Genomic DNA, 7371 nt, shown 5'->3' with positions numbered 1-7371 from the left:
AGCTCAGGAGGGGAAGGCCCTCTATGAGGTGGATTGATTCAGTGACTGGGGTAATCAGGATGGGAGTGTCAGAGACAGTGCGATTGGCACAGGACAGAGCAGTTTAGGACTGTTGTACATAGGATTGCTATGAGTTGCAAGCGACTCGATGGCATATAATAACAACAACAACCCCCAACATCTTCACCAATCTGCTCCCCTCTCCCCACCTTGGATCCTTATGCTCATTCTACAATAATGGCCTTATACAATATTTGTCCTTATGGGACTGAGTTAATTCACTTAGCATAATATTCTTTAGTTCCTCTCAAGTTAGGTGGTAATTTACAAAATCATTGCTCCTGTGTGCTGTGAATATACAGTAATTTCCTAATCCATTCGATTGTGGTTGGACATTTGGGCTGTTTCTCTGTGCTTGCAATGATGAATAACACTGCTATGAACATGGGTCTGCAAGTCTCTATTTGTGCCTCAGTTCTCATACTGTATTGTTTTCACAAATCATTTTCCCAACAGCATGTCCTCACTTCATGTCTCTGTGCATTGTATTTAGTATTTCTCACAGTATTTCAAATTCTTTCATAATCCTATTGCAGACCTCATCTCATACTCTATGACATGTTGTTGCTGTTAGGTGCCTTTGCATTGACTACAATTCATGACTCTGTGAATAACAGATTCAAACCTTGGTCTGTCTTGTACCATCCTCATGATCTCAGTCTTGCTCAAGCCCATTATAGTAGTCACTGTTTCAGTTCCTTTCGATGAGAGTTTCCCTTTCCTGTGCTGTTACTCTACCTTTCCCAACATGATGTCTTTCTCCAGGGATTTGCTCCTCCTGAAAATATTCCCAAAGTAAGTGAGACAAAGTCTCACCATCTCTTCCTCTAAGGAGGACTTTTGTTACACCTCTTTCAAGACAGACCTGTTTGTTCTTTTAGCAATTCATTATATAGTCAACACTCTTTGTCAACATCACAACTCAAAGGCATCAATTCTTCTGTTATCCTTATTCATAGTACAACTTTTAGATGTGCAGATGGCAATTGGAAACATCATGTCTTGGATCAAGCACTCCTTAGTCTTTGAATTAACATCATTGCTCTTTCAAGCATAGTATTGTGTAAAAATATCTTTTATGTTATGCACTGGGAGGTGCCAGGATTCTATTGCAATTTTCTCTTTATTGCAGTGGTCTAGATGCAAAAATCTATGCTATCTACAGGGAATGCCCATACTATTCATTTCAATAAATGAGGTTCTAAGATTTTTGCTACTTAAAGTGCTGACATCATGAAACAGCTTTGGAGAAATACAAAATCTCAGGACTTATCTCGGACCTGTTGAGTCAGAATCTAGTTTAAACCAGGTTGTTTGTGTACATATTCCAGTGCGGAAGCTCTAGTGCAAAATAACACTAATTTACCATTAAAATAAAACAGAAGTGGGTGGAGGCACAGCAAAAAGTCCGCTATGAAATGGATGAGCGATTTGTGTTTGTATGATCCTAAACAGATTTCAGCAGAACTTCTGGATTGACACACTTACTAATCTACTTCTGAAAAAAATCAGCTAACGAAAATTTTCGTGGCTCACAATGGGCTGGTTCTGAAGAGCATGGACTTGTCATGAATCAAGATGTCCCTTTGACAGTAGCTAATAACACTGCAGCATATTAAAATGAAACTTAATAGGAAGTTATTGACCAAGCTTTTAAAGAAAAGTATACAGCTTAGAAACAGAAAAGATAATTTAAATTGCTTGATGAAAATGATCAGTAAACATTGGTAAACTGAGTGGCTCTCAGGAAGAGGATGTGAAGGAAAATGGAAGACTAGGAATCAGGGAGAAGGCAAATGAGAGATGCCTGCAAGGAGGAAACCTGAGGCTGGGGTACAGGAGAGGATCATGATGATCATAGACAAAACTCAAGGTAGCAGTCATGCAAGGCATGAGGCAGGATCAGGGGAGACCTTGCCAATGAAGGATGTAGAATGTCTGACTAATGTTGAGAACAGATCCCACATTCCTTCAGCTGCATGCACCTGCCCTGAGAACCAGATCTGCCTGCTTCTCAGGAAACTCAAGGAGCCTCCTACTCTCCTGAATGCCTGTTGATCAAGGCAATACTACTTTCTAAAGAGAAGTTTAAAATGAATACGAAGAAAACTTTATATTCATTCATGTGTTTACTGTTTCCAATGCTCTTCACTCCTTAATGTAAATGTAAGATTTCATCTTTTTTATGGAGCCTGAAGAACTTTTATGTTCTTTGGCATTACTTCAGTGCAAATGTGCCGGCTGACAAATCCTCTTATGTTTTATTTATCTGAAAAATGGCTTTGTTTCCCCTTCAATTGTGAAATAAATTTCTGCAGCTTGCTTTTTCTGTCAATACTGTAAAGATGTTCTGTTGACTTTCGGCTGAAAATGGGCATTTTGATGAGGAATAGGATGATTGCATTTCATAAAAGTGCTTCTTTGAGATGATTATTGATTAGTAAGGCAAGATAATGACTACAGGAGTGGCAGTGTTCCTATATCTTTAAGTTTATGAATGGAAGTTGTCCCTGAGTCAGCATAGGTGTCTGGTTTTTATTTAACTCTACCGCAAGTCAGGAAGGAGCTTAGTTGCACTGTGGTTAAGGCATTCAACTGCTAATTTAGGTCAACTGATTTGAACACACCAACCTCTCCTCAGGAGAAAGATGTGGTATTCAGCCTCAGTCAAGATTTGCAATCTGACAAACCCTATGGTTCAACTTTGTCCAATAGGTTTGCTGTGAATCTGAATTGATTCATTGGCAATGAGTTTGTTTTCGTGCAGAAGATGGCTAGAAGCCTTTGCAATGTTTTTAAAGCTGCACATGCAAGAATGAGAATGATTTTGAGGAAGAATTTGTTCCGTGGAGAGGGGTTGGCTCAATCTTTACAAATTAGACAACTGCAAAGTCTGTGGTTTTTGGCTATGTTGTTCTGTTTGTGTTTGCCTCTGTCTGCTATTGACATTTTCTGTTTGTCCTTGGTTTTGAGCAATTGCACTACGGGTCTTGGTGTTATTCCCTAAAAGCTTATCCTCATTGGTGCTTGTTGAAGATCTAGTATTTGAAGAGTTACAGTTTGTATCACATTTTTATAAAAATAGTCAAGTTTTTTTTTCCCTGCTGCTTTCTCTTTGTCATCTTTTACTGGTACTCTACTAAAAGATGTTGAGTTAATTCAGTGAATTCATTTTAACTTTTATCAGTCTGTTTTAAATTCACTGGTCCTTTCTTCCATAATGTTTAATCTGAGATTATGCCTACTCAGTAACTACTTAATTTTGGAATTTTATGTTTATCATTATTGTTGTTGTTCTGTACTGTTGAGTTGGAATTGACTCCTAGCTGACCCTCCAGTGGCTTTTCAGAGGAAGTAACTTGTGTGGGAGGAGATTGTTCATCTTTCTCCCACAGAGTAATTGGTGGATGCATACCATATATCTTGGAGATGGCAGCATAACTGCTTACAATTAAACCACCAAAGGTCCCTGGAAATATATATATTTATATATAATAGACAAGATAATGTTCAAGGAGCTGGAGTTTGAGAATCAAAAAGGCAGAACTTGCTCAGCATTTCTTAAACTGAAAGAACTAAAGAATAAATTCAAGCCACAAGTTGCAATGCTTAAAGATGGTTTGGGCAGAATATTGAATGATTCAGGAAGCATTAAAGGAAGATGGAAGGAGTACACAGAGTCATTGTACCAAAACAAATTGGCTGACACAGAAGAATTTCAAGAAACAGCATATAAGCAAGAGGAAAAGGTGATGAAAGAGGAAGAGCAGGCTGCTCTGAAGGACTTGGCAAAAAAGAAATCCCCAGGAATTGATGGAATATCAATTGACATATTTCTGCAAACCGATGCTGCCCTGCATGTGCTTACCAAATTGTGCCAAGAAATCTGGAGGGCAATTACTTTGCCAATTGACTCGAAGAGATCCATATTTATTCCCATTCTAAAAAAAAGGTGACCCTACAGAGTGTGAAAATTATTGAATATCATTAATATCAATCACCAGCAAAATCCTGCTGAAGAAAACTTGAACAGTACACTGACAGAGAACTACCAGAAATACAAGCTGGATTTAAAAGGGTTCAATCTCTTTGCTGTCTATCTTAATGCTACCAACGTGGTGCAATGATGTCAGTATGAGGACTTAGGTGGGTCTGATTCACAACATGGTCTTTCTGATTACTTGCTATACATCTGAAAGCTGGCAATAAATAAGGATAACAGTAAAAAGAATTGATGCCTTTGAGCTATGGTGTTGGAGAAGAGTACTGAATATGGACTGTCAAAAGAACAAAGAAGTAAGTCTTGGAGTAAGTCCAGCCAGTGTGTTCCTTGGAGGTAAAGATGATAACGCTTTGTCTCACATACTTCTAGCATGTTTCTAGGAGAGGGTTTTCTATGGAGAGAGACATTACGCTTGAAAATGTGGAGGGTCGATAAAAGAGGAAAATCCTCAACAAGAACGGTCGACACAGTGTCTGCTTCAATTGGCTCATGTGTGTCAAGAAATGTGAGGACAGCACAGGACATGATAAAGTTCACATCTGTTGTTCAGAGGGTAGATAGTACCTAACAACAGCAATACACACACAATTTCCATTTGGTTGATGAAATTAATTATAATGTCTCATCAAACCCCCATCTTATAGTGAGTACCTTTCTATCCTGTGTCTTCACTCCCCTTTTTTCTTCCTTTTCATCATTGCTACTTCTCTAAGATTAGTGATACTCATTTTAATGATCACAACAGTTTCTCCAGTGTGGACAGACAGGACCCAGAGGATAAATGTTTGATTTATGGACATGGACATGGACAACTCCTACTTGTCCCATCCAAAGTCTTCACTGGCTATGTATGCAAATTTTAAATCTTTGAAAAGGCAACAAATTGTTTCTTGAACTAAAGCAAAACTAAATAAGAACAGTATACACTTGTTCTAATTTATGGACGCATTCCACTAAAGATTAGAGACATGGTTGAGAGTTAATCTCACTTGTAAACTAAGGATGGCCTATAGTTACTGTTTTCTTTTTTGTAATTAGTAAGCAGTTTCAAGGGAAAATCTTAAGACTATATAATTATCCTACTCTTCATTAAAATTTCTTCAGTTTAACAGTCATAGATGATCCTTGCCCAAGCCAATATTTACAAATAAATATTTGCAAGTGGATGGTTCCCCATCTCTGGTGCTTCCTCTGTAATTATCAAGTGGCATTCAGAACCTTTATACTCTCTTCCAATATGCTTATTTATTTACCCGTCTAAATTCAAGAATGCCATACTTTTCCAGACTCGGCTTGTTCTTGCTACACTTTGTGGAGTCAACAAGAACTCATAGTGACCCTAGGAATATTGGATCCGAACCTTGTCCTATTCTGTAGCATCCTCACTGTCTCTGACATACCTGGCCCCATTATTACTGTCACTATGTTAAGGGTCTTCCCCTTCTGTGTAGACCTCTCCAAGCATGATGTTCTGCTCTAAGAACTAGTCCCTCCTTACATCATGACCAAAGTATGTGAAACAAAGCTTTATCATCCTTGCTCCAAGGAGCATTCTGATCACATCATCTTCATGACAGACTTATTTTTTTTCTTTTGGCAATTCATGTGATTTTTAGTACTCTCCTTCATCACTACAACTCAAAGGCATCAGATCTGGGTGGTAGGAACATATGCAGTAGTGTTTGCATGGTGAATATTATAATCATTCCTGAGGCTCTGTTCCTTTCCTTTAAAAAAAAAAGAATTCTATTTTTGCAGGCAGTTAACTTATTGCAAATCAGCTTGACTGCTTTACATTTTGTTTGTAAGCTTTGTTATTGTAGGCCCACTTTTATGCTTTCTTAGGTTTTTAAATACCTGGGCTTTTAATAAGGATTTTTCATACTCACTGGTTGGAATTCAAATGTTTCTCAACTTTGTGAGGTTTTCCGTTTACAGTTCACTAACAGCTTGCAGCTCACTGGTATTTCTTTGCTACTTTCAAGGTCAAGTTAAGGTGTATAAATGCCTAAACACTTTAGTAATCTTTGGTGCCCCTTTTCTGCTTACTTGTGAATTTGAATGTCTTCTCTATAGATAAAGAGACCTAGCATTTATTAATGAAATCTGCCTTTGCCCAGTTACTTCTCAGTTATGCAGTAAATGAATATAATAAGAGTTGCCTATTCCCACACCTTGTTTATTAGAGAGAAATTCTCCCTCAAAATCCAGATATTAAGATAAGTTTCAATACAGAGGAGCAGACTGCAGGAGACAAGGTGTCACTGAGTATTGAAGTGGTAGTGGCTTTAAAGCCTTTGTGTATGGACACTTTTGTGATTCTGAATGAACATTATTTTGTGCTGCTAGCCCAAAAGTGGTGCCTCTCTGGAGGTTCAAATCATCAATGCTTCCCAGGGAGAAAGATGGACAGTCTCTCACGTGATTTCCAAAAGTCATCTGGAGGGCCAATTATGAGTTGCTTCTGACCAAGGGCACATCCTCCCATCCTGGAGCTGTGTCAGTGCCCTCCAACACGGTACTCATCTTTCCTCATGTCCTATCTCTTTGACATCTATGAATCTTTGCTTTGTACAACTGATGTCTCCACTTCATTGATGCCCTAAGAAAATACATGTCTTGCTTATTGGATAATCCATCCCTAAACAGGACTCACTCTGCAGATGAGCAGTTTGCATGTTGCAGTTGTCAGTGCTGTTGAATTGGTTCCGACTCCACATTACAGAGAAGCACTGCTCTGTCTAGACTGTAGTCATTAGAGGACCGGGATAGAATTTTCTCCCTCAGAGCTGTGGATAGTTTCTCAGTGCCAGCTCAGTACCACCCATTGTACCACCAAGGCTGAGCAACTTTGTGTCATTAGGCGTCTAAAGGATCCTATTGAAAGGGCAGGTGTCAGAGCTTTCACTGTCCTCATCTCTGTGACTTGGTCAGAACTCTGCTCAGGCTCCCTGCTGGAGCAGCTTTCCCTCTGCAGGCCATGCAGAGGATGGACCTTGTCATCTGTTTATTGTCTCTAAGGGGTCACAGTCCTGTGCTTCCTGTTGTCCAAGGGCTGGAAGCGGGTATTTGATATGTCTTATCCCAATATTTAGTCTCCCCCAGGAATGCAGATCTGGTTCTGTTTAGAAGTCATTTTTACCTCTGCCATTTATACAAATAAAACATTTAAGTAGCTAATCTGAAACAAACTCTTCCTCATTACACTGAGAGTTTGGTGGCTTGTTTTGCATTTTGGGTTTTTTTTTATGTTGTTGTTGTTGTTTTACCCACTTGTGTTTCACATTTAATTCATAAAATCCCTTGCA

The 7371-nt window shown here is 38.8% G+C and overlaps 1 protein-coding gene across 1 annotated transcript in view; it reads left to right on the top strand.

The window, feature by feature from the left end:
* LAMA1 (laminin, alpha 1) overlaps positions 1-7371 on the top strand; it is a 177285-nt gene that overhangs the window by 73713 nt on the left and 96201 nt on the right. The gene's annotated exons all lie outside the window — the stretch shown is intronic.

The sequence above is a fragment of the Elephantulus edwardii genome, unplaced genomic scaffold (assembly GCF_000299155.1).
Source record: "Elephantulus edwardii isolate Elephantulus edwardi_28Jun2011 unplaced genomic scaffold, EleEdw1.0 scaffold00097, whole genome shotgun sequence".
NCBI lineage: Eukaryota > Metazoa > Chordata > Mammalia > Macroscelidea > Macroscelididae > Elephantulus > Elephantulus edwardii.
This window is presented reverse-complemented; position numbering and strand designations above follow the sequence as displayed.